Here is a 25613-nt window from a genome sequence, read left to right on the forward strand (position 1 = left end):
TGCTGTGTGTCCACCGCCTCGCCTCTCCCTGCCTCTCTCAGTCGTTTCTCGTGCTTGTCGTTTTGATATAGGCCGACTGGAGAGCGTCAGCTCTCGCGTCAGCTGAGCAAAGTCGAGACAAGTCGAGACACACTGTAGGCTGGTCTGCAGCGAGTAAGAGGGAGAAAGAACATTAATTTAACGGCGCGTGGCAAAAGTACTCATACGCAAAGCTGAAAGCCTGCTGCGGTGGCCGGGAATCGAACCCGGATCAACTGCTTGCAAGGCAACTATGCTGACCTTTACACCACCACCGCACAACCGGGCGCCCCCACGCCGCGCTGTGTCGGCTTCCCGCCAGTCGGCAGCGGCCGAAGGTGATCGTAGCCCTAGGCGCATTACGAGGTAGGCTAGGGGAGCACATGCAGATGCATTCGCACGGCGTATCCATGCACATTTCGCACCCTTTGGCAAGAGTCGGCGCCGGCGACGCAAGAGGACGCAGAGGACGGCGTTCTGGCGGCATTTTTAGGCAGTACAGTGCAGGATTCAGCGTCTGCAGCATTTTCTCGACAGAATGCTACGGCGCTTGACGGCAGTCCCACGTTATCTCGAGACATCTGCTCGGGAAGCAGCGAAAGATTGCTACTGGTCTGAGCATCGGTGGTTCAGTGGTCCGCCCACGCTCTGAAGCGGCGCCCGTCTCTCTCGCGGCCATCCCGTATAAGATGTCCTACATACGGGAGTACTTTTTAACGAGGAGCTACGCTCTGTCAACGGCTACCGACAGACACAGGACCGCCCGCGGACTCTACGTTGCCCTGACTGGACAACCTCCGCGTCATAAACTGGTGTTCCGGAACCCTACAGTGGAATGGGTGAACGTGTGGGCAAACATCAACAACCCGGTGTTGCCGTCGGATGTCAGTGCGCTCTGGTTTAAGATCGTCAACAACACCCTAGCGACGAACCAGCGGCTTGCCGACATTCATCTCCTTCCCTCTGCCAACTGTGGTAGATGTGGTGCTGTGGACACACGGGAACATCGTTTTGAGTGTGCATCGGTGTCGACGGTATGGCGGCTGTGTCAACGAATGGTCGCCCACATTAATCGAACGCCTCCTCACCTTGTGACTGTTCGTCGTGTGATAGTGCCTAACTTCAAAGCTTTCCCGCGGACGAAAAATAACGCCACTGTCTGGATCTTAGGGCATACGATTTATGCCCTTATCGATATGGCCGTCACTGATACTGTGATTTACCTGGATTATTTGTGGGCCCAGTATATGACACTGAAGGATTGCGTTCACTTTCGCGAACTGTTTGCGAATTTTTTGAAGGCGGCCTTGGATTACGGCTATGAAATGGAACTGCGGCAAACACCTTGAACTGAGATTTACTGAGCTGACGCGTTCTATTTTTACTTTCTTTTTCCTTCTTTTCTTTGTTTTATTTGCGTTATGGTTGGTGACTTGTGCCACACCCACACTACGGGTCGTTCTGGTTTTATCTCCAAGGGAGGAATGTCCTTTTACTTTTGAGGAATTTTATTTTGTTCACAAGACTTCATGGGTATTTTAGAAGATACAGCCTGTTTGTGTGGAACATTCATAGTTGCAGGAGTGTTTTTTTTCCAATCTCTTAAATTCTGTTTCCGGACTGTCGCGATTTCATTTTATTACTTTCCTGTGATTTCTGTTTCTTTCGTGTGATGCACACATCGACATAAACTGTCATGTTGTGCTGTTGTCCTGCGTTGCCACCTGTTTTGTAACAACTCTCTGCTACATCGGAGTGACTGACGTTAGTCAGGAGGGACAATATATTTTTCTTTTAAGCGGAATATGAGTTTAGTTGAACTACGAGCAGAAGAGTTGAACCAGCGGAGGAAAGAAGACCGTCCACGAATTCCGCGATAAAATTTTTCTTAGTTCTCCATTTTTCTGTGGAAGAAGACACCACACTAACTGAGCAGAAGATGATTTTGTTTTAAGTTATACCACTGTTCCACGAAGTTCGACAGTCCAGCAAATATAGCGATGAAGCTCGCCGAAGAAGGCATATTTTGGTGAGAGTAAGGAGGGCTATAAGGGGAGTTGGGAGGCCAAAAAAAAAAAAAAAAAAAAAAAAAAAAAAAAAAAAAAAAAAAAAAAAAAAGTGGTAGAATGCTCGCCTGCCACGCGGGCGGCCCGGGTTCGATTCCCGGCCGATGCATCGTTTTGCTTTTCCCGCGGTGCCGTGTGGCTTGCGCGCTTGAGATGCACGATCCACAAGAATGTATAGCGGGATTCCCTTGAGAAGAACCGAGAACGCAGCACGCGCGGTTCCCCACTCAGACGCTCGCGTCATGTTCTGCGGACTGGCGTCGGCCTGGCCTCACAAGTTGCTGTGTCCAGGTGCCTCCGAGGCAATGAACTTGAACGACGGGGAGTACTGCCCATCGTTGCAAAAGCTGCAGCACCACCACAATCAACTGGGCCGGCAATGCACGTGTAGCAACAGAACACGTTATCCACCAAGTAGTGTATCTCTGCGTCTAACAATGGGTACGCTACTTGCCCAGTTCCCAGGACCAACGGTCCGCCCCGTGCCTCGGTAGCGCAGTAGTCAGCGCGTAAGTCTCATAATTTTAAGGTCGTGAGTTCGATCCTCACCCGGGGCATTTAATTTTCTGTGACTCACGGTGGTGCTGTCGCTAGGGCTCGAACTTATTTCTTGTTTGTTATCCACAACGTTTCAACGCTTCAGAGAGAAAATTTGTACTTCCTGTTATTGATACTGACAGCTTTCCTTTTCCTCTTCTCCCAGTAGAGCATGAAGCCAAAAGCATTGCTCTGAGACTTTTGAGGTGCGCGCCTTGCCAGCCAGTATGCGCAATGACGTTCGCAAAGAGAGAAGGGTGCGAGAGACCATCCGATCCGTCGAACGGACGCCCAAATCCGGTGAGATCTAGTGGCTAGGATGCCTGGCTATCACCCCGGAGGCCCGGGCTCGATTGCCGGAACCGGAACGGAATTTTTTCCACACGAATCGTCTCAAGTTTCAGCAGTGCGTGCTGCCGTTTCCCGTCCTGCTCGCAGTACAGCTACTGTTTCGTGACCGCCAGCAGAACATAGATGGGCGAAGCAGACACACGGTGACCCTAGAAGTGGCGTGTGGCTTCATGCGACGTGTTTCCAGCGTAGGGCTGAGCAACCGTCCGCGTCGAGGCCCGTTAGCTCAGTTGGTTAGAGCGTCGTGCTAATAACGCGAAGGTCGTGGGTTCGATCCCCCCACGGGCCAGTAGACTTTTACTACTACGAAAAGGCAGCGCCGATTTCAGCTGGCGAGTGTGATGACCAAAAGATCATCGCCGTGCGTGGACGTTGGCAGAGGATCCGAACCCGACTCGTCGGGAAGCGCTGCAGCATTCGCTCGGCAATGGTCACAATATGTTGAATACGCTGGTTCTCATACGGCAAAGAGAAAATGAAAGAAAATGCCCGATTGCCGACGTGTAACAACTTTGGCCCTTGTCAGTGCTTGGGCGGGTGACCGCATGGGAACACAGGGTACTGTTGGCAATTTTGCTTCCTATTTTTCTTTCTCCTTTGTTTTCGCAGCTGCAGACCGATTCAGTGAGGGAGACGCCACCGTGAAATGAAGGGGCGTGCTGTGTGTCCACCGCCTCGCCTCTCCCTGCCTCTCTCAGTCGTTTCTCGTGCTTGTCGTTTTGATATAGGCCGACTGGAGAGCGTCAGCTCTCGCGTCAGCTGAGCAAAGTCGAGACAAGTCGAGACACACTGTAGGCTGGTCTGCAGCGAGTAAGAGGGAGAAAGAACATTAATTTAACGGCGCGTGGCAAAAGTACTCATACGCAAAGCTGAAAGCCTGCTGCGGTGGCCGGGAATCGAACCCGGATCAACTGCTTGCAAGGCAACTATGCTGACCTTTACACCACCACCGCACAACCGGGCGCCCCCACGCCGCGCTGTGTCGGCTTCCCGCCAGTCGGCAGCGGCCGAAGGTGATCGTAGCCCTAGGCGCATTACGAGGTAGGCTAGGGGAGCACATGCAGATGCATTCGCACGGCGTATCCATGCACATTTCGCACCCTTTGGCAAGAGTCGGCGCCGGCGACGCAAGAGGACGCAGAGGACGGCGTTCTGGCGGCATTTTTAGGCAGTACAGTGCAGGATTCAGCGTCTGCAGCATTTTCTCGACAGAATGCTACGGCGCTTGACGGCAGTCCCACGTTATCTCGAGACATCTGCTCGGGAAGCAGCGAAAGATTGCTACTGGTCTGAGCATCGGTGGTTCAGTGGTCCGCCCACGCTCTGAAGCGGCGCCCGTCTCTCTCGCGGCCATCCCGTATAAGATGTCCTACATACGGGAGTACTTTTTAACGAGGAGCTACGCTCTGTCAACGGCTACCGACAGACACAGGACCGCCCGCGGACTCTACGTTGCCCTGACTGGACAACCTCCGCGTCATAAACTGGTGTTCCGGAACCCTACAGTGGAATGGGTGAACGTGTGGGCAAACATCAACAACCCGGTGTTGCCGTCGGATGTCAGTGCGCTCTGGTTTAAGATCGTCAACAACACCCTAGCGACGAACCAGCGGCTTGCCGACATTCATCTCCTTCCCTCTGCCAACTGTGGTAGATGTGGTGCTGTGGACACACGGGAACATCGTTTTGAGTGTGCATCGGTGTCGACGGTATGGCGGCTGTGTCAACGAATGGTCGCCCACATTAATCGAACGCCTCCTCACCTTGTGACTGTTCGTCGTGTGATAGTGCCTAACTTCAAAGCTTTCCCGCGGACGAAAAATAACGCCACTGTCTGGATCTTAGGGCATACGATTTATGCCCTTATCGATATGGCCGTCACTGATACTGTGATTTACCTGGATTATTTGTGGGCCCAGTATATGACACTGAAGGATTGCGTTCACTTTCGCGAACTGTTTGCGAATTTTTTGAAGGCGGCCTTGGATTACGGCTATGAAATGGAACTGCGGCAAACACCTTGAACTGAGATTTACTGAGCTGACGCGTTCTATTTTTACTTTCTTTTTCCTTCTTTTCTTTGTTTTATTTGCGTTATGGTTGGTGACTTGTGCCACACCCACACTACGGGTCGTTCTGGTTTTATCTCCAAGGGAGGAATGTCCTTTTACTTTTGAGGAATTTTATTTTGTTCACAAGACTTCATGGGTATTTTAGAAGATACAGCCTGTTTGTGTGGAACATTCATAGTTGCAGGAGTGTTTTTTTTCCAATCTCTTAAATTCTGTTTCCGGACTGTCGCGATTTCATTTTATTACTTTCCTGTGATTTCTGTTTCTTTCGTGTGATGCACACATCGACATAAACTGTCATGTTGTGCTGTTGTCCTGCGTTGCCACCTGTTTTGTAACAACTCTCTGCTACATCGGAGTGACTGACGTTAGTCAGGAGGGACAATATATTTTTCTTTTAAGCGGAATATGAGTTTAGTTGAACTACGAGCAGAAGAGTTGAACCAGCGGAGGAAAGAAGACCGTCCACGAATTCCGCGATAAAATTTTTCTTAGTTCTCCATTTTTCTGTGGAAGAAGACACCACACTAACTGAGCAGAAGATGATTTTGTTTTAAGTTATACCACTGTTCCACGAAGTTCGACAGTCCAGCAAATATAGCGATGAAGCTCGCCGAAGAAGGCATATTTTGGTGAGAGTAAGGAGGGCTATAAGGGGAGTTGGGAGGCCAAAAAAAAAAAAAAAAAAAAAAAAAAAAAAAAAAAAAAAAAAAAAAAAAAAGTGGTAGAATGCTCGCCTGCCACGCGGGCGGCCCGGGTTCGATTCCCGGCCGATGCATCGTTTTGCTTTTCCCGCGGTGCCGTGTGGCTTGCGCGCTTGAGATGCACGATCCACAAGAATGTATAGCGGGATTCCCTTGAGAAGAACCGAGAACGCAGCACGCGCGGTTCCCCACTCAGACGCTCGCGTCATGTTCTGCGGACTGGCGTCGGCCTGGCCTCACAAGTTGCTGTGTCCAGGTGCCTCCGAGGCAATGAACTTGAACGACGGGGAGTACTGCCCATCGTTGCAAAAGCTGCAGCACCACCACAATCAACTGGGCCGGCAATGCACGTGTAGCAACAGAACACGTTATCCACCAAGTAGTGTATCTCTGCGTCTAACAATGGGTACGCTACTTGCCCAGTTCCCAGGACCAACGGTCCGCCCCGTGCCTCGGTAGCGCAGTAGTCAGCGCGTAAGTCTCATAATTTTAAGGTCGTGAGTTCGATCCTCACCCGGGGCATTTAATTTTCTGTGACTCACGGTGGTGCTGTCGCTAGGGCTCGAACTTATTTCTTGTTTGTTATCCACAACGTTTCAACGCTTCAGAGAGAAAATTTATACTTCCTGTTATTGATACTGACAGCTTTCCTTTTCCTCTTCTCCCAGTAGAGCATGAAGCCAAAAGCATTGCTCTGAGACTTTTGAGGTGCGCGCCTTGCCAGCCAGTATGCGCAATGACGTTCGCAAAGAGAGAAGGGTGCGAGAGACCATCCGATCCGTCGAACGGACGCCCAAATCCGGTGAGATCTAGTGGCTAGGATGCCTGGCTATCACCCCGGAGGCCCGGGCTCGATTGCCGGAACCGGAACGGAATTTTTTCCACACGAATCGTCTCAAGTTTCAGCAGTGCGTGCTGCCGTTTCCCGTCCTGCTCGCAGTACAGCTACTGTTTCGTGACCGCCAGCAGAACATAGACGGGCGAAGCAGACACACGGTGACCCTAGAAGTGGCGTGTGGCTTCATGCGACGTGTTTCCAGCGTAGGGCTGAGCAACCGTCCGCGTCGAGGCCCGTTAGCTCAGTTGGTTAGAGCGTCGTGCTAATAACGCGAAGGTCGTGGTGTTCGATCCCCCCACGGGCCAGTAGACTTTTACTACTACGAAAAGGCAGCGCCGATTTCAGCTGGCGAGTGTGATGACCAAAAGATCATCGCCGTGCGTGGACGTTGGCAGAGGATCCGAACCCGACTCGTCGGGAAGCGCTGCAGCATTCGCTCGGCAATGGTCACAATATGTTGAATACGCTGGTTCTCATACGGCAAAGAGAAAATGAAAGAAAATGCCCGATTGCCGACGTGTAACAACTTTGGCCCTTGTCAGTGCTTGGGCGGGTGACCGCATGGGAACACAGGGTACTGTTGGCAATTTTGCTTCCTATTTTTCTTTCTCCTTTGTTTTCGCAGCTGCAGACCGATTCAGTGAGGGAGACGCCACCGTGAAATGAAGGGGCGTGCTGTGTGTCCACCGCCTCGCCTCTCCCTGCCTCTCTCAGTCGTTTCTCGTGCTTGTCGTTTTGATATAGGCCGACTGGAGAGCGTCAGCTCTCGCGTCAGCTGAGCAAAGTCGAGACAAGTCGAGACACACTGTAGGCTGGTCTGCAGCGAGTAAGAGGGAGAAAGAACATTAATTTAACGGCGCGTGGCAAAAGTACTCATACGCAAAGCTGAAAGCCTGCTGCGGTGGCCGGGAATCGAACCCGGATCAACTGCTTGCAAGGCAACTATGCTGACCTTTACACCACCACCGCACAACCGGGCGCCCCCACGCCGCGCTGTGTCGGCTTCCCGCCAGTCGGCAGCGGCCGAAGGTGATCGTAGCCCTAGGCGCATTACGAGGTAGGCTAGGGGAGCACATGCAGATGCATTCGCACGGCGTATCCATGCACATTTCGCACCCTTTGGCAAGAGTCGGCGCCGGCGACGCAAGAGGACGCAGAGGACGGCGTTCTGGCGGCATTTTTAGGCAGTACAGTGCAGGATTCAGCGTCTGCAGCATTTTCTCGACAGAATGCTACGGCGCTTGACGGCAGTCCCACGTTATCTCGAGACATCTGCTCGGGAAGCAGCGAAAGATTGCTACTGGTCTGAGCATCGGTGGTTCAGTGGTCCGCCCACGCTCTGAAGCGGCGCCCGTCTCTCTCGCGGCCATCCCGTATAAGATGTCCTACATACGGGAGTACTTTTTAACGAGGAGCTACGCTCTGTCAACGGCTACCGACAGACACAGGACCGCCCGCGGACTCTACGTTGCCCTGACTGGACAACCTCCGCGTCATAAACTGGTGTTCCGGAACCCTACAGTGGAATGGGTGAACGTGTGGGCAAACATCAACAACCCGGTGTTGCCGTCGGATGTCAGTGCGCTCTGGTTTAAGATCGTCAACAACACCCTAGCGACGAACCAGCGGCTTGCCGACATTCATCTCCTTCCCTCTGCCAACTGTGGTAGATGTGGTGCTGTGGACACACGGGAACATCGTTTTGAGTGTGCATCGGTGTCGACGGTATGGCGGCTGTGTCAACGAATGGTCGCCCACATTAATCGAACGCCTCCTCACCTTGTGACTGTTCGTCGTGTGATAGTGCCTAACTTCAAAGCTTTCCCGCGGACGAAAAATAACGCCACTGTCTGGATCTTAGGGCATACGATTTATGCCCTTATCGATATGGCCGTCACTGATACTGTGATTTACCTGGATTATTTGTGGGCCCAGTATATGACACTGAAGGATTGCGTTCACTTTCGCGAACTGTTTGCGAATTTTTTGAAGGCGGCCTTGGATTACGGCTATGAAATGGAACTGCGGCAAACACCTTGAACTGAGATTTACTGAGCTGACGCGTTCTATTTTTACTTTCTTTTTCCTTCTTTTCTTTGTTTTATTTGCGTTATGGTTGGTGACTTGTGCCACACCCACACTACGGGTCGTTCTGGTTTTATCTCCAAGGGAGGAATGTCCTTTTACTTTTGAGGAATTTTATTTTGTTCACAAGACTTCATGGGTATTTTAGAAGATACAGCCTGTTTGTGTGGAACATTCATAGTTGCAGGAGTGTTTTTTTTCCAATCTCTTAAATTCTGTTTCCGGACTGTCGCGATTTCATTTTATTACTTTCCTGTGATTTCTGTTTCTTTCGTGTGATGCACACATCGACATAAACTGTCATGTTGTGCTGTTGTCCTGCGTTGCCACCTGTTTTGTAACAACTCTCTGCTACATCGGAGTGACTGACGTTAGTCAGGAGGGACAATATATTTTTCTTTTAAGCGGAATATGAGTTTAGTTGAACTACGAGCAGAAGAGTTGAACCAGCGGAGGAAAGAAGACCGTCCACGAATTCCGCGATAAAATTTTTCTTAGTTCTCCATTTTTCTGTGGAAGAAGACACCACACTAACTGAGCAGAAGATGATTTTGTTTTAAGTTATACCACTGTTCCACGAAGTTCGACAGTCCAGCAAATATAGCGATGAAGCTCGCCGAAGAAGGCATATTTTGGTGAGAGTAAGGAGGGCTATAAGGGGAGTTGGGAGGCCAAAAAAAAAAAAAAAAAAAAAAAAAAAAAAAAAAAAAAAAAAAAAAAAGTGGTAGAATGCTCGCCTGCCACGCGGGCGGCCCGGGTTCGATTCCCGGCCGATGCATCGTTTTGCTTTTCCCGCGGTGCCGTGTGGCTTGCGCGCTTGAGATGCACGATCCACAAGAATGTATAGCGGGATTCCCTTGAGAAGAACCGAGAACGCAGCACGCGCGGTTCCCCACTCAGACGCTCGCGTCATGTTCTGCGGACTGGCGTCGGCCTGGCCTCACAAGTTGCTGTGTCCAGGTGCCTCCGAGGCAATGAACTTGAACGACGGGGAGTACTGCCCATCGTTGCAAAAGCTGCAGCACCACCACAATCAACTGGGCCGGCAATGCACGTGTAGCAACAGAACACGTTATCCACCAAGTAGTGTATCTCTGCGTCTAACAATGGGTACGCTACTTGCCCAGTTCCCAGGACCAACGGTCCGCCCCGTGCCTCGGTAGCGCAGTAGTCAGCGCGTAAGTCTCATAATTTTAAGGTCGTGAGTTCGATCCTCACCCGGGGCATTTAATTTTCTGTGACTCACGGTGGTGCTGTCGCTAGGGCTCGAACTTATTTCTTGTTTGTTATCCACAACGTTTCAACGCTTCAGAGAGAAAATTTGTACTTCCTGTTATTGATACTGACAGCTTTCCTTTTCCTCTTCTCCCAGTAGAGCATGAAGCCAAAAGCATTGCTCTGAGACTTTTGAGGTGCGCGCCTTGCCAGCCAGTATGCGCAATGACGTTCGCAAAGAGAGAAGGGTGCGAGAGACCATCCGATCCGTCGAACGGACGCCCAAATCCGGTGAGATCTAGTGGCTAGGATGCCTGGCTATCACCCCGGAGGCCCGGGCTCGATTGCCGGAACCGGAACGGAATTTTTTCCACACGAATCGTCTCAAGTTTCAGCAGTGCGTGCTGCCGTTTCCCGTCCTGCTCGCAGTACAGCTACTGTTTCGTGACCGCCAGCAGAACATAGATGGGCGAAGCAGACACACGGTGACCCTAGAAGTGGCGTGTGGCTTCATGCGACGTGTTTCCAGCGTAGGGCTGAGCAACCGTCCGCGTCGAGGCCCGTTAGCTCAGTTGGTTAGAGCGTCGTGCTAATAACGCGAAGGTCGTGGGTTCGATCCCCCCACGGGCCAGTAGACTTTTACTACTACGAAAAGGCAGCGCCGATTTCAGCTGGCGAGTGTGATGACCAAAAGATCATCGCCGTGCGTGGACGTTGGCAGAGGATCCGAACCCGACTCGTCGGGAAGCGCTGCAGCATTCGCTCGGCAATGGTCACAATATGTTGAATACGCTGGTTCTCATACGGCAAAGAGAAAATGAAAGAAAATGCCCGATTGCCGACGTGTAACAACTTTGGCCCTTGTCAGTGCTTGGGCGGGTGACCGCATGGGAACACAGGGTACTGTTGGCAATTTTGCTTCCTATTTTTCTTTCTCCTTTGTTTTCGCAGCTGCAGACCGATTCAGTGAGGGAGACGCCACCGTGAAATGAAGGGGCGTGCTGTGTGTCCACCGCCTCGCCTCTCCCTGCCTCTCTCAGTCGTTTCTCGTGCTTGTCGTTTTGATATAGGCCGACTGGAGAGCGTCAGCTCTCGCGTCAGCTGAGCAAAGTCGAGACAAGTCGAGACACACTGTAGGCTGGTCTGCAGCGAGTAAGAGGGAGAAAGAACATTAATTTAACGGCGCGTGGCAAAAGTACTCATACGCAAAGCTGAAAGCCTGCTGCGGTGGCCGGGAATCGAACCCGGATCAACTGCTTGCAAGGCAACTATGCTGACCTTTACACCACCACCGCACAACCGGGCGCCCCCACGCCGCGCTGTGTCGGCTTCCCGCCAGTCGGCAGCGGCCGAAGGTGATCGTAGCCCTAGGCGCATTACGAGGTAGGCTAGGGGAGCACATGCAGATGCATTCGCACGGCGTATCCATGCACATTTCGCACCCTTTGGCAAGAGTCGGCGCCGGCGACGCAAGAGGACGCAGAGGACGGCGTTCTGGCGGCATTTTTAGGCAGTACAGTGCAGGATTCAGCGTCTGCAGCATTTTCTCGACAGAATGCTACGGCGCTTGACGGCAGTCCCACGTTATCTCGAGACATCTGCTCGGGAAGCAGCGAAAGATTGCTACTGGTCTGAGCATCGGTGGTTCAGTGGTCCGCCCACGCTCTGAAGCGGCGCCCGTCTCTCTCGCGGCCATCCCGTATAAGATGTCCTACATACGGGAGTACTTTTTAACGAGGAGCTACGCTCTGTCAACGGCTACCGACAGACACAGGACCGCCCGCGGACTCTACGTTGCCCTGACTGGACAACCTCCGCGTCATAAACTGGTGTTCCGGAACCCTACAGTGGAATGGGTGAACGTGTGGGCAAACATCAACAACCCGGTGTTGCCGTCGGATGTCAGTGCGCTCTGGTTTAAGATCGTCAACAACACCCTAGCGACGAACCAGCGGCTTGCCGACATTCATCTCCTTCCCTCTGCCAACTGTGGTAGATGTGGTGCTGTGGACACACGGGAACATCGTTTTGAGTGTGCATCGGTGTCGACGGTATGGCGGTTGTGTCAACGAATGGTCGCCCACATTAATCGAACGCCTCCTCACCTTGTGACTGTTCGTCGTGTGATAGTGCCTAACTTCAAAGCTTTCCCGCGGACGAAAAATAACGCCACTGTCTGGATCTTAGGGCATACGATTTATGCCCTTATCGATATGGCCGTCACTGATACTGTGATTTACCTGGATTATTTGTGGGCCCAGTATATGACACTGAAGGATTGCGTTCACTTTCGCGAACTGTTTGCGAATTTTTTGAAGGCGGCCTTGGATTACGGCTATGAAATGGAACTGCGGCAAACACCTTGAACTGAGATTTACTGAGCTGACGCGTTCTATTTTTACTTTCTTTTTCCTTCTTTTCTTTGTTTTATTTGCGTTATGGTTGGTGACTTGTGCCACACCCACACTACGGGTCGTTCTGGTTTTATCTCCAAGGGAGGAATGTCCTTTTACTTTTGAGGAATTTTATTTTGTTCACAAGACTTCATGGGTATTTTAGAAGATACAGCCTGTTTGTGTGGAACATTCATAGTTGCAGGAGTGTTTTTTTTCCAATCTCTTAAATTCTGTTTCCGGACTGTCGCGATTTCATTTTATTACTTTCCTGTGATTTCTGTTTCTTTCGTGTGATGCACACATCGACATAAACTGTCATGTTGTGCTGTTGTCCTGCGTTGCCACCTGTTTTGTAACAACTCTCTGCTACATCGGAGTGACTGACGTTAGTCAGGAGGGACAATATATTTTTCTTTTAAGCGGAATATGAGTTTAGTTGAACTACGAGCAGAAGAGTTGAACCAGCGGAGGAAAGAAGACCGTCCACGAATTCCGCGATAAAATTTTTCTTAGTTCTCCATTTTTCTGTGGAAGAAGACACCACACTAACTGAGCAGAAGATGATTTTGTTTTAAGTTATACCACTGTTCCACGAAGTTCGACAGTCCAGCAAATATAGCGATGAAGCTCGCCGAAGAAGGCATATTTTGGTGAGAGTAAGGAGGGCTATAAGGGGAGTTGGGAGGCCAAAAAAAAAAAAAAAAAAAAAAAAAAAAAAAAAAAAAAAAAAAAATGGTAGAATGCTCGCCTGCCACGCGGGCGGCCCGGGTTCGATTCCCGGCCGATGCATCGTTTTGCTTTTCCCGCGGTGCCGTGTGGCTTGCGCGCTTGAGATGCACGATCCACAAGAATGTATAGCGGGATTCCCTTGAGAAGAACCGAGAACGCAGCACGCGCGGTTCCCCACTCAGACGCTCGCGTCATGTTCTGCGGACTGGCGTCGGCCTGGCCTCACAAGTTGCTGTGTCCAGGTGCCTCCGAGGCAATGAACTTGAACGACGGGGAGTACTGCCCATCGTTGCAAAAGCTGCAGCACCACCACAATCAACTGGGCCGGCAATGCACGTGTAGCAACAGAACACGTTATCCACCAAGTAGTGTATCTCTGCGTCTAACAATGGGTACGCTACTTGCCCAGTTCCCAGGACCAACGGTCCGCCCCGTGCCTCGGTAGCGCAGTAGTCAGCGCGTAAGTCTCATAATTTTAAGGTCGTGAGTTCGATCCTCACCCGGGGCATTTAATTTTCTGTGACTCACGGTGGTGCTGTCGCTAGGGCTCGAACTTATTTCTTGTTTGTTATCCACAACGTTTCAACGCTTCAGAGAGAAAATTTATACTTCCTGTTATTGATACTGACAGCTTTCCTTTTCCTCTTCTCCCAGTAGAGCATGAAGCCAAAAGCATTGCTCTGAGACTTTTGAGGTGCGCGCCTTGCCAGCCAGTATGCGCAATGACGTTCGCAAAGAGAGAAGGGTGCGAGAGACCATCCGATCCGTCGAACGGACGCCCAAATCCGGTGAGATCTAGTGGCTAGGATGCCTGGCTATCACCCCGGAGGCCCGGGCTCGATTGCCGGAACCGGAACGGAATTTTTTCCACACGAATCGTCTCAAGTTTCAGCAGTGCGTGCTGCCGTTTCCCGTCCTGCTCGCAGTACAGCTACTGTTTCGTGACCGCCAGCAGAACATAGACGGGCGAAGCAGACACACGGTGACCCTAGAAGTGGCGTGTGGCTTCATGCGACGTGTTTCCAGCGTAGGGCTGAGCAACCGTCCGCGTCGAGGCCCGTTAGCTCAGTTGGTTAGAGCGTCGTGCTAATAACGCGAAGGTCGTGGGTTCGATCCCCCCACGGGCCAGTAGACTTTTACTACTACGAAAAGGCAGCGCCGATTTCAGCTGGCGAGTGTGATGACCAAAAGATCATCGCCGTGCGTGGACGTTGGCAGAGGATCCGAACCCGACTCGTCGGGAAGCGCTGCAGCATTCGCTCGGCAATGGTCACAATATGTTGAATACGCTGGTTCTCATACGGCAAAGAGAAAATGAAAGAAAATGCCCGATTGCCGACGTGTAACAACTTTGGCCCTTGTCAGTGCTTGGGCGGGTGACCGCATGGGAACACAGGGTACTGTTGGCAATTTTGCTTCCTATTTTTCTTTCTCCTTTGTTTTCGCAGCTGCAGACCGATTCAGTGAGGGAGACGCCACCGTGAAATGAAGGGGCGTGCTGTGTGTCCACCGCCTCGCCTCTCCCTGCCTCTCTCAGTCGTTTCTCGTGCTTGTCGTTTTGATATAGGCCGACTGGAGAGCGTCAGCTCTCGCGTCAGCTGAGCAAAGTCGAGACAAGTCGAGACACACTGTAGGCTGGTCTGCAGCGAGTAAGAGGGAGAAAGAACATTAATTTAACGGCGCGTGGCAAAAGTACTCATACGCAAAGCTGAAAGCCTGCTGCGGTGGCCGGGAATCGAACCCGGATCAACTGCTTGCAAGGCAACTATGCTGACCTTTACACCACCACCGCACAACCGGGCGCCCCCACGCCGCGCTGTGTCGGCTTCCCGCCAGTCGGCAGCGGCCGAAGGTGATCGTAGCCCTAGGCGCATTACGAGGTAGGCTAGGGGAGCACATGCAGATGCATTCGCACGGCGTATCCATGCACATTTCGCACCCTTTGGCAAGAGTCGGCGCCGGCGACGCAAGAGGACGCAGAGGACGGCGTTCTGGCGGCATTTTTAGGCAGTACAGTGCAGGATTCAGCGTCTGCAGCATTTTCTCGACAGAATGCTACGGCGCTTGACGGCAGTCCCACGTTATCTCGAGACATCTGCTCGGGAAGCAGCGAAAGATTGCTACTGGTCTGAGCATCGGTGGTTCAGTGGTCCGCCCACGCTCTGAAGCGGCGCCCGTCTCTCTCGCGGCCATCCCGTATAAGATGTCCTACATACGGGAGTACTTTTTAACGAGGAGCTACGCTCTGTCAACGGCTACCGACAGACACAGGACCGCCCGCGGACTCTACGTTGCCCTGACTGGACAACCTCCGCGTCATAAACTGGTGTTCCGGAACCCTACAGTGGAATGGGTGAACGTGTGGGCAAACATCAACAACCCGGTGTTGCCGTCGGATGTCAGTGCGCTCTGGTTTAAGATCGTCAACAACACCCTAGCGACGAACCAGCGGCTTGCCGACATTCATCTCCTTCCCTCTGCCAACTGTGGTAGATGTGGTGCTGTGGACACACGGGAACATCGTTTTGAGTGTGCATCGGTGTCGACGGTATGGCGGCTGTGTCAACGAATGGTCGCCCACATTAATCGAACGCCTCCTCACCTTGTGACTGTTCGTCGTGTGATAGTGCCTAACTTCAAAGCTTTCCCGCGGACGAAAAATAACGCCACTGTCTGGATCTTAGGGCATACGATTTATGCCCTTATCGATATGGCCGTCACTGATACTGTGATTTACCTGGATTATTTGTGGGCCCAGTATATGACACTGAAGGATTGCGTTCACTTTCGCGAACTGTTTGCGAATTTTTTGAAGGCGGCCTTGGATTACGGCTATGAAATGGAACTGCGGCAAACACCTTGAACTGAGATTTACTGAGCTGACGCGTTCTATTTTTACTTTCTTTTTCCTTCTTTTCTTTGTTTTATTTGCGTTATGGTTGGTGACTTGTGCCACACCCACACTACGGGTCGTTCTGGTTTTATCTCCAAGGGAGGAATGTCCTTTTACTTTTGAGGAATTTTATTTTGTTCACAAGACTTCATGGGTATTTTAGAAGATACAGCCTGTTTGTGTGGAACATTCATAGTTGCAGGAGTGTTTTTTTTCCAATCTCTTAAATTCTGTTTCCGGACTGTCGCGATTTCATTTTATTACTTTCCTGTGATTTCTGTTTCTTTCGTGTGATGCACACATCGACATAAACTGTCATGTTGTGCTGTTGTCCTGCGTTGCCACCTGTTTTGTAACAACTCTCTGCTACATCGGAGTGACTGACGTTAGTCAGGAGGGACAATATATTTTTCTTTTAAGCGGAATATGAGTTTAGTTGAACTACGAGCAGAAGAGTTGAACCAGCGGAGGAAAGAAGACCGTCCACGAATTCCGCGATAAAATTTTTCTTAGTTCTCCATTTTTCTGTGGAAGAAGACACCACACTAACTGAGCAGAAGATGATTTTGTTTTAAGTTATACCACTGTTCCACGAAGTTCGACAGTCCAGCAAATATAGCGATGAAGCTCGCCGAAGAAGGCATATTTTGGTGAGAGTAAGGAGGGCTATAAGGGGAGTTGGGAGGCCAAAAAAAAAAAAAAAAAAAAAAAAAAAAAAAAAAAAAAAAAAAAACAAAAGTGGTAGAATGCTCGCCTGCCACGCGGGCGGCCCAGGTTCGATTCCCGGCCGATGCATCGTTTTGCTTTTCCCGCGGTGCCGTGTGGCTTGCGCGCTTGAGATGCACGATCCACAAGAATGTATAGCGGAACCGAGAACGCAGCACGCGCGGTTCCCCACTCAGACGCTCGCGTCATGTTCTGCGGACTGGCGTCGGCCTGGCCTCACAAGTTGCTGTGTCCAGGTGCCTCCGAGGCAATGAACTTGAACGACGGGGAGTACTGCCCATCGTTGCAAAAGCTGCAGCACCACCACAATCAACTGGGCCGGCAATGCACGTGTAGCAACAGAACACGTTATCCACCAAGTAGTGTATCTCTGCGTCTAACAATGGGTACGCTACTTGCCCAGTTCCCAGGACCAACGGTCCGCCCCGTGCCTCGGTAGCGCAGTAGTCAGCGCGTAAGTCTCATAATTTTAAGGTCGTGAGTTCGATCCTCACCCGGGGCATTTAATTTTCTGTGACTCACGGTGGTGCTGTCGCTAGGGCTCGAACTTATTTCTTGTTTGTTATCCACAACGTTTCAACGCTTCAGAGAGAAAATTTATACTTCCTGTTATTGATACTGACAGCTTTCCTTTTCCTCTTCTCCCAGTAGAGCATGAAGCCAAAAGCATTGCTCTGAGACTTTTGAGGTGCGCGCCTTGCCAGCCAGTATGCGCAATGACGTTCGCAAAGAGAGAAGGGTGCGAGAGACCATCCGATCCGTCGAACGGACGCCCAAATCCGGTGAGATCTAGTGGCTAGGATGCCTGGCTATCACCCCGGAGGCCCGGGCTCGATTGCCGGAACCGGAACGGAATTTTTTCCACACGAATCGTCTCAAGTTTCAGCAGTGCGTGCTGCCGTTTCCCGTCCTGCTCGCAGTACAGCTACTGTTTCGTGACCGCCAGCAGAACATAGACGGGCGAAGCAGACACACGGTGACCCTAGAAGTGGCGTGTGGCTTCATGCGACGTGTTTCCAGCGTAGGGCTGAGCAACCGTCCGCGTCGAGGCCCGTTAGCTCAGTTGGTTAGAGCGTCGTGCTAATAACGCGAAGGTCGTGGGTTCGATCCCCCCACGGGCCAGTAGACTTTTACTACTACGAAAAGGCAGCGCCGATTTCAGCTGGCGAGTGTGATGACCAAAAGATCATCGCCGTGCGTGGACGTTGGCAGAGGATCCGAACCCGACTCGTCGGGAAGCGCTGCAGCATTCGCTCGGCAATGGTCACAATATGTTGAATACGCTGGTTCTCATACGGCAAAGAGAAAATGAAAGAAAATGCCCGATTGCCGACGTGTAACAACTTTGGCCCTTGTCAGTGCTTGGGCGGGTGACCGCATGGGAACACAGGGTACTGTTGGCAATTTTGCTTCCTATTTTTCTTTCTCCTTTGTTTTCGCAGCTGCAGACCGATTCAGTGAGGGAGACGCCACCGTGAAATGAAGGGGCGTGCTGTGTGTCCACCGCCTCGCCTCTCCCTGCCTCTCTCAGTCGTTTCTCGTGCTTGTCGTTTTGATATAGGCCGACTGGAGAGCGTCAGCTCTCGCGTCAGCTGAGCAAAGTCGAGACAAGTCGAGACACACTGTAGGCTGGTCTGCAGCGAGTAAGAGGGAGAAAGAACATTAATTTAACGGCGCGTGGCAAAAGTACTCATACGCAAAGCTGGAAGCCTGCTGCGGTGGCCGGGAATCGAACCCGGATCAACTGCTTGCAAGGCAACTATGCTGACCTTTACACCACCACCGCACAACCGGGCGCCCCCACGCCGCGCTGTGTCGGCTTCCCGCCAGTCGGCAGCGGCCGAAGGTGATCGTAGCCCTAGGCGCATTACGAGGTAGGCTAGGGGAGCACATGCAGATGCATTCGCACGGCGTATCCATGCACATTTCGCACCCTTTGGCAAGAGTCGGCGCCGGCGACGCAAGAGGACGCAGAGGACGGCGTTCTGGCGGCATTTTTAGGCAGTACAGTGCAGGATTCAGCGTCTGCAGCATTTTCTCGACAGAATGCTACGGCGCTTGACGGCAGTCCCACGTTATCTCGAGACATCTGCTCGGGAAGCAGCGAAAGATTGCTACTGGTCTGAGCATCGGTGGTTCAGTGGTCCGCCCACGCTCTGAAGCGGCGCCCGTCTCTCTCGCGGCCATCCCGTATAAGATGTCCTACATACGGGAGTACTTTTTAACGAGGAGCTACGCTCTGTCAACGGCTACCGACAGACACAGGACCGCCCGCGGACTCTACGTTGCCCTGACTGGACAACCTCCGCGTCATAAACTGGTGTTCCGGAACCCTACAGTGGAATGGGTGAACGTGTGGGCAAACATCAACAACCCGGTGTTGCCGTCGGATGTCAGTGCGCTCTGGTTTAAGATCGTCAACAACACCCTAGCGACGAACCAGCGGCTTGCCGACATTCATCTCCTTCCCTCTGCCAACTGTGGTAGATGTGGTGCTGTGGACACACGGGAACATCGTTTTGAGTGTGCATCGGTGTCGACGGTATGGCGGCTGTGTCAACGAATGGTCGCCCACATTAATCGAACGCCTCCTCACCTTGTGACTGTTCGTCGTGTGATAGTGCCTAACTTCAAAGCTTTCCCGCGGACGAAAAATAACGCCACTGTCTGGATCTTAGGGCATACGATTTATGCCCTTATCGATATGGCCGTCACTGATACTGTGATTTACCTGGATTATTTGTGGGCCCAGTATATGACACTGAAGGATTGCGTTCACTTTCGCGAACTGTTTGCGAATTTTTTGAAGGCGGCCTTGGATTACGGCTATGAAATGGAACTGCGGCAAACACCTTGAACTGAGATTTACTGAGCTGACGCGTTCTATTTTTACTTTCTTTTTCCTTCTTTTCTTTGTTTTATTTGCGTTATGGTTGGTGACTTGTGCCACACCCACACTACGGGTCGTTCTGGTTTTATCTCCAAGGGAGGAATGTCCTTTTACTTTTGAGGAATTTTATTTTGTTCACAAGACTTCATGGGTATTTTAGAAGATACAGCCTGTTTGTGTGGAACATTCATAGTTGCAGGAGTGTTTTTTTTCCAATCTCTTAAATTCTGTTTCCGGACTGTCGCGATTTCATTTTATTACTTTCCTGTGATTTCTGTTTCTTTCGTGTGATGCACACATCGACATAAACTGTCATGTTGTGCTGTTGTCCTGCGTTGCCACCTGTTTTGTAACAACTCTCTGCTACATCGGAGTGACTGACGTTAGTCAGGAGGGACAATATATTTTTCTTTTAAGCGGAATATGAGTTTAGTTGAACTACGAGCAGAAGAGTTGAACCAGCGGAGGAAAGAAGACCGTCCACGAATTCCGCGATAAAATTTTTCTTAGTTCTCCATTTTTCTGTGGAAGAAGACACCACACTAACTGAGCAGAAGATGATTTTGTTTTAAGTTATACCACTGTTCCACGAAGTTCGACAGTCCAGCAAATATAGCGATGAAGCTCGCCGAAGAAGGCATATTTTGGTGAGAGTAAGGAGGGCTATAAGGGGAGTTGGGAGGCCAAAAAAAAAAAAAAAAAAAAAAAAAAAAAAAAAAAAAAAAAAAAAAAAAAAAAAAAGTGGTAGAATGCTCGCCTGCCACGCGGGCGGCCCGGGTTCGATTCCCGGCCGATGCATCGTTTTGCTTTTCCCGCGGTGCCGTGTGGCTTGCGCGCTTGAGATGCACGATCCACAAGAATGTATAGCGGGATTCCCTTGAGAAGAACCGAGAACGCAGCACGCGCGGTTCCCCACTCAGACGCTCGCGTCATGTTCTGCGGACTGGCGTCGGCCTGGCCTCACAAGTTGCTGTGTCCAGGTGCCTCCGAGGCAATGAACTTGAACGACGGGGAGTACTGCCCATCGTTGCAAAAGCTGCAGCACCACCACAATCAACTGGGCCGGCAATGCACGTGTAGCAACAGAACACGTTATCCACCAAGTAGTGTATCTCTGCGTCTAACAATGGGTACGCTACTTGCCCAGTTCCCAGGACCAACGGTCCGCCCCGTGCCTCGGTAGCGCAGTAGTCAGCGCGTAAGTCTCATAATTTTAAGGTCGTGAGTTCGATCCTCACCCGGGGCATTTAATTTTCTGTGACTCACGGTGGTGCTGTCGCTAGGGCTCGAACTTATTTCTTGTTTGTTATCCACAACGTTTCAACGCTTCAGAGAGAAAATTTATACTTCCTGTTATTGATACTGACAGCTTTCCTTTTCCTCTTCTCCCAGTAGAGCATGAAGCCAAAAGCATTGCTCTGAGACTTTTGAGGTGCGCGCCTTGCCAGCCAGTATGCGCAATGACGTTCGCAAAGAGAGAAGGGTGCGAGAGACCATCCGATCCGTCGAACGGACGCCCAAATCCGGTGAGATCTAGTGGCTAGGATGCCTGGCTATCACCCCGGAGGCCCGGGCTCGATTGCCGGAACCGGAACGGAATTTTTTCCACACGAATCGTCTCAAGTTTCAGCAGTGCGTGCTGCCGTTTCCCGTCCTGCTCGCAGTACAGCTACTGTTTCGTGACCGCCAGCAGAACATAGACGGGCGAAGCAGACACACGGTGACCCTAGAAGTGGCGTGTGGCTTCATGCGACGTGTTTCCAGCGTAGGGCTGAGCAACCGTCCGCGTCGAGGCCCGTTAGCTCAGTTGGTTAGAGCGTCGTGCTAATAACGCGAAGGTCGTGGGTTCGATCCCCCCACGGGCCAGTAGACTTTTACTACTACGAAAAGGCAGCGCCGATTTCAGCTGGCGAGTGTGATGACCAAAAGATCATCGCCGTGCGTGGACGTTGGCAGAGGATCCGAACCCGACTCGTCGGGAAGCGCTGCAGCATTCGCTCGGCAATGGTCACAATATGTTGAATACGCTGGTTCTCATACGGCAAAGAGAAAATGAAAGAAAATGCCCGATTGCCGACGTGTAACAACTTTGGCCCTTGTCAGTGCTTGGGCGGGTGACCGCATGGGAACACAGGGTACTGTTGGCAATTTTGCTTCCTATTTTTCTTTCTCCTTTGTTTTCGCAGCTGCAGACCGATTCAGTGAGGGAGACGCCACCGTGAAATGAAGGGGCGTGCTGTGTGTCCACCGCCTCGCCTCTCCCTGCCTCTCTCAGTCGTTTCTCGTGCTTGTCGTTTTGATATAGGCCGACTGGAGAGCGTCAGCTCTCGCGTCAGCTGAGCAAAGTCGAGACAAGTCGAGACACACTGTAGGCTGGTCTGCAGCGAGTAAGAGGGAGAAAGAACATTAATTTAACGGCGCGTGGCAAAAGTACTCATACGCAAAGCTGAAAGCCTGCTGCGGTGGCCGGGAATCGAACCCGGATCAACTGCTTGCAAGGCAACTATGCTGACCTTTACACCACCACCGCACAACCGGGCGCCCCCACGCCGCGCTGTGTCGGCTTCCCGCCAGTCGGCAGCGGCCGAAGGTGATCGTAGCCCTAGGCGCATTACGAGGTAGGCTAGGGGAGCACATGCAGATGCATTCGCACGGCGTATCCATGCACATTTCGCACCCTTTGGCAAGAGTCGGCGCCGGCGACGCAAGAGGACGCAGAGGACGGCGTTCTGGCGGCATTTTTAGGCAGTACAGTGCAGGATTCAGCGTCTGCAGCATTTTCTCGACAGAATGCTACGGCGCTTGACGGCAGTCCCACGTTATCTCGAGACATCTGCTCGGGAAGCAGCGAAAGATTGCTACTGGTCTGAGCATCGGTGGTTCAGTGGTCCGCCCACGCTCTGAAGCGGCGCCCGTCTCTCTCGCGGCCATCCCGTATAAGATGTCCTACATACGGGAGTACTTTTTAACGAGGAGCTACGCTCTGTCAACGGCTACCGACAGACACAGGACCGCCCGCGGACTCTACGTTGCCCTGACTGGACAACCTCCGCGTCATAAACTGGTGTTCCGGAACCCTACAGTGGAATGGGTGAACGTGTGGGCAAACATCAACAACCCGGTGTTGCCGTCGGATGTCAGTGCGCTCTGGTTTAAGATCGTCAACAACACCCTAGCGACGAACCAGCGGCTTGCCGACATTCATCTCCTTCCCTCTGCCAACTGTGGTAGATGTGGTGCTGTGGACACACGGGAACATCGTTTTGAGTGTGCATCGGTGTCGACGGTATGGCGGCTGTGTCAACGAATGGTCGCCCACATTAATCGAACGCCTCCTCACCTTGTGACTGTTCGTCGTGTGATAGTGCCTAACTTCAAAGCTTTCCCGCGGACGAAAAATAACGCCACTGTCTGGATCTTAGGGCATACGATTTATGCCCTTATCGATATGGCCGTCACTGATACTGTGATTTACCTGGATTATTTGTGGGCCCAGTATATGACACTGAAGGATTGCGTTCACTTTCGCGAACTGTTTGCGAATTTTTTGAAGGCGGCCTTGGATTACGGCTATGAAATGGAACTGCGGCAAACACCTTGAACTGAGATTTACTGAGCTGACGCGTTCTATTTTTACTTTCTTTTTCCTTCTTTTCTTTGTTTTATTTGCGTTATGGTTGGTGACTTGTGCCACACCCACACTACGGGTCGTTCTGGTTTTATCTCCAAGGGAGGAATGTCCTTTTACTTTTGAGGAATTTTATTTTGTTCACAAGACTTCATGGGTATTTTAGAAGATACAGCCTGTTTGTGTGGAACATTCATAGTTGCAGGAGTGTTTTTTTTCCAATCTCTTAAATTCTGTTTCCGGACTGTCGCGATTTCATTTTATTACTTTCCTGTGATTTCTGTTTCTTTCGTGTGATGCACACATCGACATAAACTGTCATGTTGTGCTGTTGTCCTGCGTTGCCACCTGTTTTGTAACAACTCTCTGCTACATCGGAGTGACTGACGTTAGTCAGGAGGGACAATATATTTTTCTTTTAAGCGGAATATGAGTTTAGTTGAACTACGAGCAGAAGAGTTGAACCAGCGGAGGAAAGAAGACCGTCCACGAATTCCGCGATAAAATTTTTCTTAGTTCTCCATTTTTCTGTGGAAGAAGACACCACACTAACTGAGCAGAAGATGATTTTGTTTTAAGTTATACCACTGTTCCACGAAGTTCGACAGTCCAGCAAATATAGCGATGAAGCTCGCCGAAGAAGGCATATTTTGGTGAGAGTAAGGAGGGCTATAAGGGGAGTTGGGAGGCCAAAAAAAAAAAAAAAAAAAAAAAAAAAAAAAAAAAAAAAAAAAAAAAAAAAAAAAAAAAAAAAAGTGGTAGAATGCTCGCCTGCCACGCGGGCGGCCCGGGTTCGATTCCCGGCCGATGCATCGTTTTGCTTTTCCCGCGGTGCCGTGTGGCTTGCGCGCTTGAGATGCACGATCCACAAGAATGTATAGCGGGATTCCCTTGAGAAGAACCGAGAACGCAGCACGCGCGGTTCCCCACTCAGACGCTCGCGTCATGTTCTGCGGACTGGCGTCGGCCTGGCCTCACAAGTTGCTGTGTCCAGGTGCCTCCGAGGCAATGAACTTGAACGACGGGGAGTACTGCCCATCGTTGCAAAAGCTGCAGCACCACCACAATCAACTGGGCCGGCAATGCACGTGTAGCAACAGAACACGTTATCCACCAAGTAGTGTATCTCTGCGTCTAACAATGGGTACGCTACTTGCCCAGTTCCCAGGACCAACGGTCCGCCCCGTGCCTCGGTAGCGCAGTAGTCAGCGCGTAAGTCTCATAATTTTAAGGTCGTGAGTTCGATCCTCACCCGGGGCATTTAATTTTCTGTGACTCACGGTGGTGCTGTCGCTAGGGCTCGAACTTATTTCTTGTTTGTTATCCACAACGTTTCAACGCTTCAGAGAGAAAATTTATACTTCCTGTTATTGATACTGACAGCTTTCCTTTTCCTCTTCTCCCAGTAGAGCATGAAGCCAAAAGCATTGCTCTGAGACTTTTGAGGTGCGCGCCTTGCCAGCCAGTATGCGCAATGACGTTCGCAAAGAGAGAAGGGTGCGAGAGACCATCCGATCCGTCGAACGGACGCCCAAATCCGGTGAGATCTAGTGGCTAGGATGCCTGGCTATCACCCCGGAGGCCCGGGCTCGATTGCCGGAACCGGAACGGAATTTTTTCCACACGAATCGTCTCAAGTTTCAGCAGTGCGTGCTGCCGTTTCCCGTCCTGCTCGCAGTACAGCTACTGTTTCGTGACCGCCAGCAGAACATAGACGGGCGAAGCAGACACACGGTGACCCTAGAAGTGGCGTGTGGCTTCATGCGACGTGTTTCCAGCGTAGGGCTGAGCAACCGTCCGCGTCGAGGCCCGTTAGCTCAGTTGGTTAGAGCGTCGTGCTAATAACGCGAAGGTCGTGGGTTCGATCCCCCCACGGGCCAGTAGACTTTTACTACTACGAAAAGGCAGCGCCGATTTCAGCTGGCGAGTGTGATGACCAAAAGATCATCGCCGTGCGTGGACGTTGGCAGAGGATCCGAACCCGACTCGTCGGGAAGCGCTGCAGCATTCGCTCGGCAATGGTCACAATATGTTGAATACGCTGGTTCTCATACGGCAAAGAGAAAATGAAAGAAAATGCCCGATTGCCGACGTGTAACAACTTTGGCCCTTGTCAGTGCTTGGGCGGGTGACCGCATGGGAACACAGGGTACTGTTGGCAATTTTGCTTCCTATTTTTCTTTCTCCTTTGTTTTCGCAGCTGCAGACCGATTCAGTGAGGGAGACGCCACCGTGAAATGAAGGGGCGTGCTGTGTGTCCACCGCCTCGCCTCTCCCTGCCTCTCTCAGTCGTTTCTCGTGCTTGTCGTTTTGATATAGGCCGACTGGAGAGCGTCAGCTCTCGCGTCAGCTGAGCAAAGTCGAGACAAGTCGAGACACACTGTAGGCTGGTCTGCAGCGAGTAAGAGGGAGAAAGAACATTAATTTAACGGCGCGTGGCAAAAGTACTCATACGCAAAGCTGAA

At 51.4% G+C, this 25613-nt stretch overlaps 21 non-coding genes across 21 annotated transcripts; 14 read left to right on the top strand and 7 right to left on the bottom strand.

Moving 5' to 3' along the window:
* Positions 1–224: 224 nt before the first annotated feature.
* Positions 225–296, bottom strand: Trnaa-ugc. Its single transcript has one exon. It is a non-coding gene; the product is annotated as a tRNA-Ala (tRNA).
* A 2272-nt stretch (positions 297–2568) lies between these two features.
* Positions 2569–2641, top strand: Trnam-cau. The gene has a single exon. It is a non-coding gene; the product is annotated as a tRNA-Met (tRNA).
* A 546-nt stretch (positions 2642–3187) lies between these two features.
* Trnai-aau lies at positions 3188–3261 on the top strand. The gene has a single exon. It is a non-coding gene; the product is annotated as a tRNA-Ile (tRNA).
* A 592-nt stretch (positions 3262–3853) lies between these two features.
* Positions 3854–3925, bottom strand: Trnaa-ugc. The gene has a single exon. It is a non-coding gene; the product is annotated as a tRNA-Ala (tRNA).
* Positions 3926–6197: 2272 nt separating this feature from the next.
* Positions 6198–6270, top strand: Trnam-cau. The gene has a single exon. It is a non-coding gene; the product is annotated as a tRNA-Met (tRNA).
* A 546-nt stretch (positions 6271–6816) lies between these two features.
* Trnai-aau lies at positions 6817–6891 on the top strand. Its single transcript has one exon. It is a non-coding gene; the product is annotated as a tRNA-Ile (tRNA).
* A 592-nt stretch (positions 6892–7483) lies between these two features.
* Trnaa-ugc lies at positions 7484–7555 on the bottom strand. The gene has a single exon. It is a non-coding gene; the product is annotated as a tRNA-Ala (tRNA).
* Positions 7556–9824: 2269 nt separating this feature from the next.
* On the top strand, positions 9825–9897 carry Trnam-cau. Its single transcript has one exon. It is a non-coding gene; the product is annotated as a tRNA-Met (tRNA).
* Positions 9898–10443: 546 nt separating this feature from the next.
* Trnai-aau lies at positions 10444–10517 on the top strand. The gene has a single exon. It is a non-coding gene; the product is annotated as a tRNA-Ile (tRNA).
* Positions 10518–11109: 592 nt separating this feature from the next.
* On the bottom strand, positions 11110–11181 carry Trnaa-ugc. The gene has a single exon. It is a non-coding gene; the product is annotated as a tRNA-Ala (tRNA).
* A 2265-nt stretch (positions 11182–13446) lies between these two features.
* Trnam-cau lies at positions 13447–13519 on the top strand. The gene has a single exon. It is a non-coding gene; the product is annotated as a tRNA-Met (tRNA).
* A 546-nt stretch (positions 13520–14065) lies between these two features.
* Positions 14066–14139, top strand: Trnai-aau. Its single transcript has one exon. It is a non-coding gene; the product is annotated as a tRNA-Ile (tRNA).
* A 592-nt stretch (positions 14140–14731) lies between these two features.
* Trnaa-ugc lies at positions 14732–14803 on the bottom strand. The gene has a single exon. It is a non-coding gene; the product is annotated as a tRNA-Ala (tRNA).
* A 2256-nt stretch (positions 14804–17059) lies between these two features.
* On the top strand, positions 17060–17132 carry Trnam-cau. The gene has a single exon. It is a non-coding gene; the product is annotated as a tRNA-Met (tRNA).
* Positions 17133–17678: 546 nt separating this feature from the next.
* On the top strand, positions 17679–17752 carry Trnai-aau. The gene has a single exon. It is a non-coding gene; the product is annotated as a tRNA-Ile (tRNA).
* A 592-nt stretch (positions 17753–18344) lies between these two features.
* On the bottom strand, positions 18345–18416 carry Trnaa-ugc. The gene has a single exon. It is a non-coding gene; the product is annotated as a tRNA-Ala (tRNA).
* Positions 18417–20693: 2277 nt separating this feature from the next.
* Positions 20694–20766, top strand: Trnam-cau. Its single transcript has one exon. It is a non-coding gene; the product is annotated as a tRNA-Met (tRNA).
* A 546-nt stretch (positions 20767–21312) lies between these two features.
* On the top strand, positions 21313–21386 carry Trnai-aau. Its single transcript has one exon. It is a non-coding gene; the product is annotated as a tRNA-Ile (tRNA).
* Positions 21387–21978: 592 nt separating this feature from the next.
* On the bottom strand, positions 21979–22050 carry Trnaa-ugc. The gene has a single exon. It is a non-coding gene; the product is annotated as a tRNA-Ala (tRNA).
* Positions 22051–24335: 2285 nt separating this feature from the next.
* On the top strand, positions 24336–24408 carry Trnam-cau. The gene has a single exon. It is a non-coding gene; the product is annotated as a tRNA-Met (tRNA).
* A 546-nt stretch (positions 24409–24954) lies between these two features.
* Trnai-aau lies at positions 24955–25028 on the top strand. Its single transcript has one exon. It is a non-coding gene; the product is annotated as a tRNA-Ile (tRNA).
* Positions 25029–25613: the final 585 nt, after the last annotated feature.

This window comes from Schistocerca piceifrons, unplaced genomic scaffold (genome assembly GCF_021461385.2).
Source record: "Schistocerca piceifrons isolate TAMUIC-IGC-003096 unplaced genomic scaffold, iqSchPice1.1 HiC_scaffold_397, whole genome shotgun sequence".
In the NCBI taxonomy this organism is placed as follows: Eukaryota; Metazoa; Arthropoda; class Insecta; order Orthoptera; family Acrididae; genus Schistocerca; species Schistocerca piceifrons.